General features: G+C 37.8%; 1 pseudogene; it reads right to left on the bottom strand.

Moving 5' to 3' along the window:
• Positions 1 to 681: 681 nt before the first annotated feature.
• LOC110773608 (receptor-like protein EIX2) lies at positions 682 to 3,160 on the bottom strand (annotated as a pseudogene).
• Between the last annotated feature and the right edge of the window lie 7,964 nt (positions 3,161 to 11,124).

The raw sequence follows: 11,124 nt of genomic DNA, 5'->3' as shown, positions 1-11,124 counted from the left end.
TTCTCTTTCCTTTGTTTTTTTTTTTTTTTGGGACAGTCGTTTTTCCTTCTTCTGTTTCTTCTGTTTTGGTGTTTTGATTTTCATTTCTCGGCAGTTTCGTCTTTCAATAGGAAACGACAAAAGTCCCTGTGCTAAATCATACCGCCCACCACATTATATTCTAATCACAAAATTCTCAATTATAAATGATAGTTGAAAATTAATACTTTCAGTGATAAAGCTGGCCGGTTTCTCTTCATAAACCATTCTTTATATTCTTTAACATATATCAAACGAAAGTTGGTATTGCATACAATCCAGGCAGTATTTGTGCAAACTTTTTTTTTTTTAAAATAAAATTTTAAGTACAAGCGAATGGATGAGGGGATTTACAAAATATTCATTGAGTGTTTGGAGGGGTGGAGGTGAAAGAGCTCAACCAACTGAACTATACCCCACATGAAGGTGGAATATTTTAAACAATTGTTGATGATAAATTACAAAAACCAAATTAATCTTAGCGGCAATATATATATATATATATGATGATCGAGGCATATGTTAATTCAGGAGTATGATGCTAATTTCTTTTGTACAACTAGAAAATGGAATACATATCATGCTAACTTCAAACGTTATATTCAATCTTTGAATACATATCATACTAATTACCCTTTGCCTAATAAGTATGAAGAACTTGAACTATGTGGATCTGCCTGACTCGTGGAACATCAATGTGCCAGAAACTCCCCAAAATCCAAAAGCAAATCCTAGCCCCATACTAATGTAAAATCCACGCGTTACAAGCCCACCTTCATGGTCTTGATTCCCTACGCCAGTTTGTTGAACACTACCTTTCTCTTTCTCTTTATCACACATCCTTTGAAGTGGAAGTCCACAAAGCAGAGGGTTTTCGGCAAAGGCTGACGGATCAAAGTTTTGGAGCTGAGACCCCATTGGAATATTTCCAGACAGGTTGTTGTTTGACAAGTCCAAGTCACCAAGACCATATATCTGAAAAAGACTTGTCGGAATTCTTCCATCGATCTGGTTTCTTGATAAATCAAGAGACTGTAATAACTCCAACTTCCCAATGTCTGGATTTATTTGACCTGTTAGTTGGTTTCGCGACAGGTTTAAAGAAACCAAACCACCAAGATGAATGATTTCTTTAGGAATCTCCCCCGTCAATTGATTGCTTGACAAATAAAAGCTCTTCACAAGTCCCAGAGTGCTCTTGTATTCAGACATTATTCCTTTCCATATTAAGGTTGCTGCATCATCATAGCTCTCTGAAAAAATCTCATTTCCAAAATCACATGCATAATGATGAGTGATGGTTAGAATTGAATGTCCTTTATCAACTAAAGCCGTCAAATTGCTGAGACACTTGAGTATAGTTCCAAAGATGTTGTTAATTGACAAATCCAATATTTGGACGTGTGTTAGATTGCATAACTGTAAAGGAATTCTTCCATAAAAGCGATTAGAACGGAGGATAAGGATAACCAACTTCGGAAGTTCAAACCCTAACCATCCAGGTATCAATCCTGACAGTTGATTTTCTGCAGCATCAATAACTTTCAAGTGTTTACAGTTCATCAAGGATGAAGGCAACTCTCCCACAAATCTGTTGTGTTTGAATTTCAAGGTTTCAAGAGAATATAAATTCCCCAAGGTGGTAGGAATTTTGCCAAAAAAACCATTGCCACACAAGCCAAGAAAGACTAGATTTTCTAAATGCGTCCAACAATCTGGAAGTTCTCCAGATACTTGGTTGCTTGTGAGATCAAGAAGGGTTAAATTACTGGCCTTGATTCCACACAAGAAAGAAATGAACCCGGAAAGTTTATTGTAGGATAGATCTAGAGATGATGATTTTGACATAAATGAAGGAATTGGACCTTCCAATTGGTTCCAACTAAAATTTAGCTTAGGGGAATAAGCAAACTCCATTGTTGAACTTGGAAATGTTCCTCTAATTTGGTTGTGGGAGAGATTTATAAGGACAGCTGTATGTGACAAAACCTAAAACCAACTTGGAATGATGTTAGAAATTGTAGTGTTAGAGGTATCAAGGGATGAATAATTTTTCTGAGTTTGAAGCCACTGTGGGAAATATGGACCCATCTTGCAAGACCTCAATATTATGACACTCAATTGAAAAGGAGGGACCCAATCAGAATGGAAGTTTAAAACCAGTGAGTTGGAGGATAAATCCAAATATTTTAACTTGGAGAGTTTTGAAAAATGAGTTTCAAAAATCACCCCTTCCAGAGAATTCTTACCGAGATTGATGTACACCAGATTGGACATTTGTCCAATACTTTCAGGTATTCTCCCGCTTAATCGATTTTCGTAGAGAGATAATCGTGTCAATAATTGCATTTGCCCAATACTTGTAGGTATTCTTCTGCTTAATTGATTTCCATAGAGAGATAATTCTATCAACGATGATATTTGCCCAATGCTTTCAGGTATTTCTCCACTTAATTGGTTGTTAGAGAGATACAAACCTTCTAGTTTCTTTTGAGAACATTTAGACAATATCTGAACAAACTTGGGAAATTCTCCACTGAGATTATTGTTTGAAAGCCCTAATGATCTCAAACTGCATAGCTCTGAAAATGAATTTGTTATGTCTCCTTCAAGTTGGTTATCAGTGAGATTAAAGACTGCAAGAGAGCTCATGTTGCCCCAAACATCCATAGCTGAACCTGCAGTCCTTAAAAAGTCATTAAATAAAGAGCCTACATAAACTTTGTTTAATTAATTAAGGAGCTTCTTAATTAACTACTTTAATTATTACATAGCTTTTCTGCATATATAATTAGTAATATTTAGTATGTAGTTAAAGTCATGCTGCAGCAAGCCAATCATTTAAATTAGAACTAATCGTACCTTGCAAAGATTGGGATCCAAGCTGAAGTTCAACAACCTGGCCAGTTTGGTTGCTGCAATAGACTCCTTTCCACCTGCAACAATCTTTGTTTTGGCCTTCTGAGGTGCCCCATGTAGAGACTATTTGACTGCGGGTATCCACGACGAGGCCTTGTTTGAATGCAAGGAGGGCTTGTCTTTCCCTCTCTATGTATCCATTTATTGAAGGACTCATGTGTAGCAAAGGCACCACAAAAGCATACCAGAGTTTGAAGCACCTTCTGAGGTCAACTATGGCCATCGAAGTGAGGGAAGGAGAGGAATAGTTGAGAGAGAGACAGAGAGATAGAGCTGGAGAGAGATGGACGGATTGAGGTTGTGGTTTCTATGTTGCAGACAGAATTATGGGATAGTAAACGTTTAATCCTTTTACAGATACAAGAGATGAGCTTTGTCTAAGGAATTGCATGGGTTTATATACTAATAGTACGTATCGAAACCTAGTAGCCCAATCTTAGTGTAGTGGTACTTTTCAAAAAAGCTAATTATTAATTTGAAGTTTACAATTTGTCGAAGAAATATCTTGCTTTTATTTTGGTCAATGTAATTCTATTCAAATAAATTGGCGAAATTGAAACAATTTGGTGCGTATATGATTTGTGAAAGTAATTTGTAAATCGTGACAGAGCTAGAATTTCTCTTTTTTGTAGGGTAATGCCAATTTAGTCAGTCGCGTGGCAATATATTCCACTGATGGGGCACGCATTGTAGGAAACTTATGCCACTACATTTTGTCACCCGTTATCAATCAATAGCTGCATCATAGGAAAAAAACTAAACCAAACTTGACTAATTCGTAAGTTAAATTTTCATTGTGGGAAACTTATGCCACTACATTTCGTCACCCGTTATAGCGTCAAAGGAGAAAACCTGTCCATGATGATCTCACAAGTAGCCAGGTATTTTGACTTGCATTGTCGACTTCTTTACAACGTGGACCTAAGCTTTTCATTTTGTCTTAACCAAACTTGACTAATTCGCAACTTGAATTTTCATAGGGGGATACCAAAATGTTAACTTGCCTTGATAATTGTCGTCTTTCAAATCTTGGAACTATTGAATTCGATGGAAACCCTTGTAAGAAAGAATCTGCTTAGTAATCCACATTTGTGCCTATATCACTCATCACGTGACACGATAGCTAAAATTGTCTTATCATGTAATGTAAACATAAATGAAAAACTGAGTTGATTATTTGCAAACAATACGAATTCTTACCGTGTCACTAGCTAAGATTCTTCATGGTGAGCAAATGTAATTGATGTGTGTAATTTTTTCAATGTCGGATGTTGGACGTAATTGATGTTTCCTTGTAAGAATTGCCAATTAGGCTTGCAAATTGAAATATGGTTTAACGCTACTGATATTAATTGGCATACCAAGTTCTAAGACAAGACAACATGACTCTTGAATCGTTTGGTTAAATGTATGTCAAGTCGTTTTGCTGGGAAAATGATGTTGATCTAGATGCAATGTCGTTTGGTTAAATGTATGTGTCTGGACTTTAAAATTTCTCCATTAGGTGGAAGTCTAAGTAGTCATTTGTCTTCGCATAACGCAAGTACTGACTATGACAATAAGCGGTGTCATGTCAAGTCTTCCTTGGAGTCGTTTCAAGTCCTTATAGGACATCTTAGCTAAATAAAAAAAAGTCTTTATAAAACATCAAATTCATATCTTTTTTTTTAACGTCCTATCCACCCCAAGTCTTTTTTTTTTTTATTCGGAGAGAATTATCTTTATAAAAACTTATTCATCGATCAAGTCTTGTGCCTTTAAAAATTGCACATCTGTCGAAAAATTTCTGAGTCCGCTAGTGGTTATGTATGCTCAATTATCAAATGCAAAAATTTATCTTCTCATTATTAGCTTCCCTCAAATTAAAAATCAAGTAAATAAAGGCAAAGGATTATCCATTCAACCAACATTGAGATAGCATGCAAGAATCATAGGGAAACCATGCGATGCAATAAATTCATATTACATAACTAGGGTTTATGCGGTAGATATTATCATTTCAATTAAAATCTGCACAAATGCAAATGAAACAAGAACGTTATATGCCAAACAGTTGATAGCAGAAGTTCCTATAAAAATAGCCACTGCTAAACAAGGGTCCGGGTTCAGCGATCTCTTTAGTAATCACTCCAATACTAGTAGCAATTAACCACCGTGTGGGCCATCTTCAACCGAAAGGAACCATGTTGTCTCAATGGTGCCTGAGCTCAAAACAACCCCTATATGAGTTTATATGATGACAACAGCTAGCTCAACACTACTTTCAGAACAAGTATTTCCAAACTCTAGGATTGTATGCATTAATTCTCATCTCATACCCTAGGAATGACATTCTTAAAGAGTTCATCCTACAAAACAAACGCATTAATAGTAAAATTGATGAAATTCAAATCTTACGTGGCAACTACCAAAAATAATATGTCCACATCTCATTCCATAACTACGATCTTGAAGTTCGGTTATTGCAACATCAAGACACTCCTTACAATTTACTTCAGAGAGGTCCTTAATACATTCAACGGCACCAAAAACATTTTTCCCATTTGGTGATATTTTTATCTTGCCATTAGATTACAACGGTCCATTAACAGCTTTAAAACTTAAGCGGGTGAGCAACGCATGAACTTTATCCTGAGTCAACTTAGGATTATTAACAACTTTTGAACTCATCCCATAAAGCGTGTTATTCGTGTCAATTCTACCAAAGAACTCATCCCACAAAGTGTTGGCTGCGCAAATCTCACGGCCTGGAGCTCCGGGCCGAGGGGACGTGCGTTAACACGTCGCTTCCTTCTTTTGGATGCGGTGCGGTTGTGCGCGGGCGTGCCAGCACGGTCTACCGTGCATCGAGATGTGGTTTGGGTAAAATGGTTAAGTGGTGCGGCTGTTTGAATTCGACTTCTAATCAAACGATTGTGGCCGAGAGAGGAACTGATCTCGGTCGTCAGGTTCACGGCCTGAGCTACAAGGCCGTTTAGTGGTGGTGTGGATGGTGGGTTTTGGGCGTTGCTCCGGCGCGTTGCTCAGTGAGCGACGGTCGCATGATATATGGGGTGAATGAAAGAGTAACAGAGATGGTGCTCCGGCGCCTTGAAAATCAAAGGTCGTATGATATATTGATGAACGGATTTTCCTTACAAACTAACACTACTCCTAGGAAAGCAAATAAAGATATTGAAAGTGCATTACAGGAAAATATAATTTGCTCCGTGGGAGGCTTTGGTTTGGTGTTTGAACCTCTTGAATGTAGCTTGAACTTGGTATTTATAGGAGGAGCTCCTGGAGGAGTAATCGAGCCTAAAAATCTGCATGGTGGAGCCTGATCAGAGCAAGTGGGTAGTCTAATCGACATTTGGGATCGTGAAGCATGGTGGTGTGACCCCATGAATCCTGGTAAATCTCGGCCTCCGCCCTGATCGTGGGTTCTGCGCTTCTGGCCGTGGGGACGCATTTAATGCCCTTGTTTGGTGGTTGGCGATCTGACCTCAATTTGTAAGAATGTTTGTGAGCATGTTGGCGCCTACCCACTCTGATTTCTGTCACCAAATCCTGACTTTAGTCACTTCCCTTCTTCCCTCGTGCATTAAATGCCCTTTTTGCGGCTAGTGGGTTTGCTAATCAGAGGCATTACTTCATTAAATGAAGCGTGGGACCCTGCTGCTATGTGACGATTTGACTCCTAATATCTTCGGCCCTATCCCCTTCGTCCCTCGGCCTCGGCCTGACGATACCGTGTTTGCAAGGCCGAGATGACTATGCCCTCGCAACTTTTCCTTTGTTTTGAGGAAGGTAAAAGCACTGCGTTTTGGATCGCGAACAGGTGCTGAGGCCGAGGGGGAAAACCCCTTCGGTCAGCGCACGACCGTGATTTATCAGGCACAAACACAAAGCTTCCGAAGTTGTAGGATTTTCTCTACTCAGACTGACAGGACCAGACCCGAATTCCTCTTGAAATTCGTGTCAAATCCTACTTCCTTCCGACACCCATAGGATGTCGTGCCCAATTACTAAAAATAATCCTTTTTTCCATTACAGAAGCATAAAAGGGTCAAGACTTCTACCGAAATTTAGGCAGAGTCTCCCTTGTAAAACAAACATGCCCAAAAATTTACACATGCAGTAAAAGCACAGATAAAGTACCGCCAGCACACACAATTTAAAACACACACAGTTTACAAATGGCCTTAGGCCACAAATCCAACCATACATGGGCATATTCAGAGCATACTAAGAATTTCGTTAGTTTACAAGTAAAAAATAGTAGAAAAGTCACGAAAAGAAAATCCTACAATGGCGGTCGTGTGGAGAAGGAGTTTCTGATCTTGGTTGTTAAGCTCCTCAAGTCACGGCTTGGGGAGGGCGCAAAACCATAAAAGATGTGAGTGGACGAAAAGTAAGTTTAAACATAAGTAAAACAAACATACTAACCCTGCCTTTTCGAAAACATTAGCTCGAAAACCATGTATGTAAAACCTTTTAACCCGTGCTTGATTTAAAAACCTGTTTGATCTCAAAAAATCCCTTTTTATACAAATAAATGTAACCACATCCATAGCTATGTACCAGGGGAAAACAATCCAACGTGGGGATTGTTTTCTATCTTTTTGGTAGATTTCTATCCGTCTAAGCTTGGTTTGTTCTTTATATATATATATATATATATATATATATATTGTTGCTATTGCTTTAAGCAACAAACACAATTCATTGATGCAGATTATATACAATCTGTGTGGGTTACAAAAGGTGAGAATCGAAGATTACAATCAATTATAACTAATTAGGAATTACAATCAAATTACAACTAATTAGGAATTACAACCAATCACAGCTAAGGCAATGAAGATGGAGATTTTCCAAAGACATTCAAGGAGAGTTGGCTGGATGTGATTGCTTCACTATATATATATTATATATATATATATATATATATATATATATATATATATATATATAATGTATTGTGTGTGTGTGAATTACATTTTAGTATAATGTGGTTTACTTCAAATTCCCAATCTATAATTTAACATCAACAATTTTAGGCACCAAATTTTTTTAAATATTTTTCTTTAGCTATATTTAACTAATATAGAAGAGGTGGTACATTTCTAAAATCTGGATCCTTTTTGAGAAAAGATGGTATTTCATTAAATCGAAAGAAACATTACATAGTAAAAACTAGCATGTTAACAGCGGCCTCGTTTCCTAGAGAAACAAAATCCCGGAGTAGAAAAGAGTACCACTCATGCTATTGACGAGTCAAATAACTTATACGAAACAAACCCCAACCACAAAACCCTTAAAACAACATCTCATCACTACGTAGGTACGGTCAAAGAAGTCCCCCTATGATCTAGAAAAAGCATCATAGTTATTCGTACATAGTAAAAAACGTACTATGGGTATCAGAATAGATCCAGCCAATCACCCAACCGCAAAACCATTGAAACACATCCTATCACTACGCAGATACTGTCAAAGAAAGCCTCCTATGATCTAAAGAAAGCATCATAGTTCTTCGTACAGAGTAAAAAACGTATTGTGAGCATCATAACAGATCCAACCAAACACCAACCGCCACCTCCAATTTTCTTGATCCAGAACCCCAGCTAACAAGCAAGGGAGACCAAGATTGGCCTCTTAACTTGAAGAAAATTCCGAAAAAATATCTTCATAGTAGGAACGTTCATCGGTTGCCAAGCCCACGAAAGTTCTATAGGAGAATTATTAGGGAGATCTTGGAAACCCCTCAAAGTTGGTCTCCTCCGCCTTGTCAACAAAATCCTCGATACAAAAAGTATGCTTACCAGAAAAATCCATGCCACTACCCAACACCATTTTTCGCACGCTTTTGATTCCCTCTTGATGCCACATACTTGTTATCCCCTTAAGCAGAAGAGGTGGTGGCCATCTCCATAGCATTAAGATGGAGACCCTCACCATCGACTGGCTCCTTGGGAACCCAAAAAGGAAGCCAACGTAGCCACCCCAAGGAGAATAAAAGAGCAAAAAAAAAAAACGTTATACCCAATTCATCAAGAAGAACCCAAAGAGACAATCAAAGAAGATTGAGAGAGACGGCGTAGAGAATGAGTAAAGAAAACTGGAGAAACACTAACCTTAGCCATTAAGGCTCTCCTTGCACGAACGAGAGAGTGACCCAAACCCTGTGTTTTTCTAAAATATGGATCCTTATTAATCCAATTAGGGCTGATTTTTGGGCTAATCGAATCGGAATTAGGGGATTCCAAATTCATTCCAAAAAAATTTGGAATGACAATTCTTTTCCAATTCTGTTCCAAAAAAATTTGAAATTTCAACATCCATTCTAATTATAAAAATAAAATAAAAAAACAAAAATAAAAAAACTCTGAATTATAGGAAAATTTCGGTACATGTTTCGAATTTTTTTGGGGAATTTTAGGAAAATCATTGACAATTTTAAACATGTCTAACAATTTGAAAGGTTAAAATTGGCTAAAAATTGAAAAATCATACGAAGAAGCTCGAAAAACTATTATGTGCTATCACTTATGTGTTGTTATCCTTTGTGAAATAGCTCGTCTATGTCTATTTAGTTATTATGTCATATCAAATTCAACATGAAACTAGTCATTATGTGTAGTCTAAGCTTGAATCCTCAAATACATTTCAAAATTCAGAATTTTCGGAATCTTGAAATACATTCCAATTCTAATCCAATTTTTTTTTTTCGCAATTTTCGGATTTCGAAACTTTTGGATGTTGGAATTAATTTGGATGCACCAAAATCGGAAATTTTCTAATTAAAATCGGTCAGAATTAGAATTTCCATTCCTACTTGCGCCCCTAAATCAAAAGATGTTGTGGCACATCAGCTAGCAGAATTTTATTTAAAATTTTATTATCCTTCCTAGTTTCCAGTCCACTCCTCCCCCCTTTGCTTTTTTGTCCTGTTCCTATTTCTCTTTTCCTTTTCTTTTGATTTGGATGGGCGTTTTGTGGTTGGGTTTTGGTGGTTTAATTGGGTTTTGGCCCTTTGTATTTGGTTTTGTTTCTTTTGCAGATCTGGGATTTGAATCCCCTGTTTTGACCTAGTTCCCTCCCCTTCCCAGCCTGCGCTGGGATCTGGGGTTGGTCTTAGTGGATTCAGTTGTCTGCCCAATCTATAGTTGCCATGTGGTCTTGTAGTGGTGGCTGCTGCTGAGAGCTCTTTTCGTCTCCAGGGATTGCCCATTGGTTTTGGTCGTTCTGGGTGGTTTTGTTGGATCTGTGCATTTCCTGGAGTCTTCGAGCTTTCTATGCTCTTTACAGGTTTCTGCAATGCATTTTCTCTCCTCAATGTTGAAGGTTGCGTCACATCGTTTGGTCTTAACCACTATCATCGGCTTTTTGACTCCACGGATGTTTCTTCCGTTGTTTATCCTCGGTGGAACTTATGGAGTTTGGGATGCCCTTAAAGTGCAAATAGCACTTATTGCTTGGATTATGGTAGCGCTACTCCTACTAGGTGTAGCTTGGGTGGCTTGCTCACCACCATTTTATGTTGGTTACTAGTTTCTTTTTAGTGGTTGTCGGCTTGCTTTGGTGTCGCGGCTTGTGGTTGTTGGATTGTGCGGCACATACCTTTTATTGGTGTTGGGGTTTCCTAATGTTGTGTTGTGTTTTGTGGGCTTTTGCCTTTTGTGGGCTTTTTGCCATTATGTGGGCTCTTTGCCTTTATGTGGGTTTATTGTCTTTATGTGTGCTTTATGCATTTGTTAGTTTTATTTGTAGTGGGCTCTATATCTGTTTGTATTGCATTTTGTCTGAACTCAATTATTTGAGTTCATTTTGATGTAATCTGGCTTTGACCTTCTATTTAATGAAACTCGATTCCGACCAAAAAAAAAATGTTAATCATGATTCTTATTGTTGATATATTTAACTATTGAGATCATATTCCTTATGAAAATCAGTGTTTTCAAAGGCATGACTAAGCTCGCCTTGGAGCGAGGCAAATGGAAATCGCCTCGTGCATTAATTTATTTAGCTTGCTGCATGTTTAGTGTGGCGAGACGGGGTGACACGTGTCGACATGCAACGGCGCTGTTGTGTGATCTGCAAGCCGCAGCGAAAGGAAAAAGATGAAGTTGCGTGAAAGTTTTTTTTTTTTTTTTTTGTTAAGGTTTTCTTCAATGAAACACTATAAAAATAAAAATAAAGGTT

The sequence above is a fragment of the Prunus avium genome, chromosome 7 (assembly GCF_965620075.1).
Source record: "Prunus avium chromosome 7, drPruAviu1.hap1.1, whole genome shotgun sequence".
Taxonomy (NCBI): Eukaryota; Viridiplantae; Streptophyta; class Magnoliopsida; order Rosales; family Rosaceae; genus Prunus; species Prunus avium.
The sequence above is the reverse complement of the archived record's forward strand: the minus strand, read 5'-3'. Positions and strand labels throughout refer to the sequence as shown.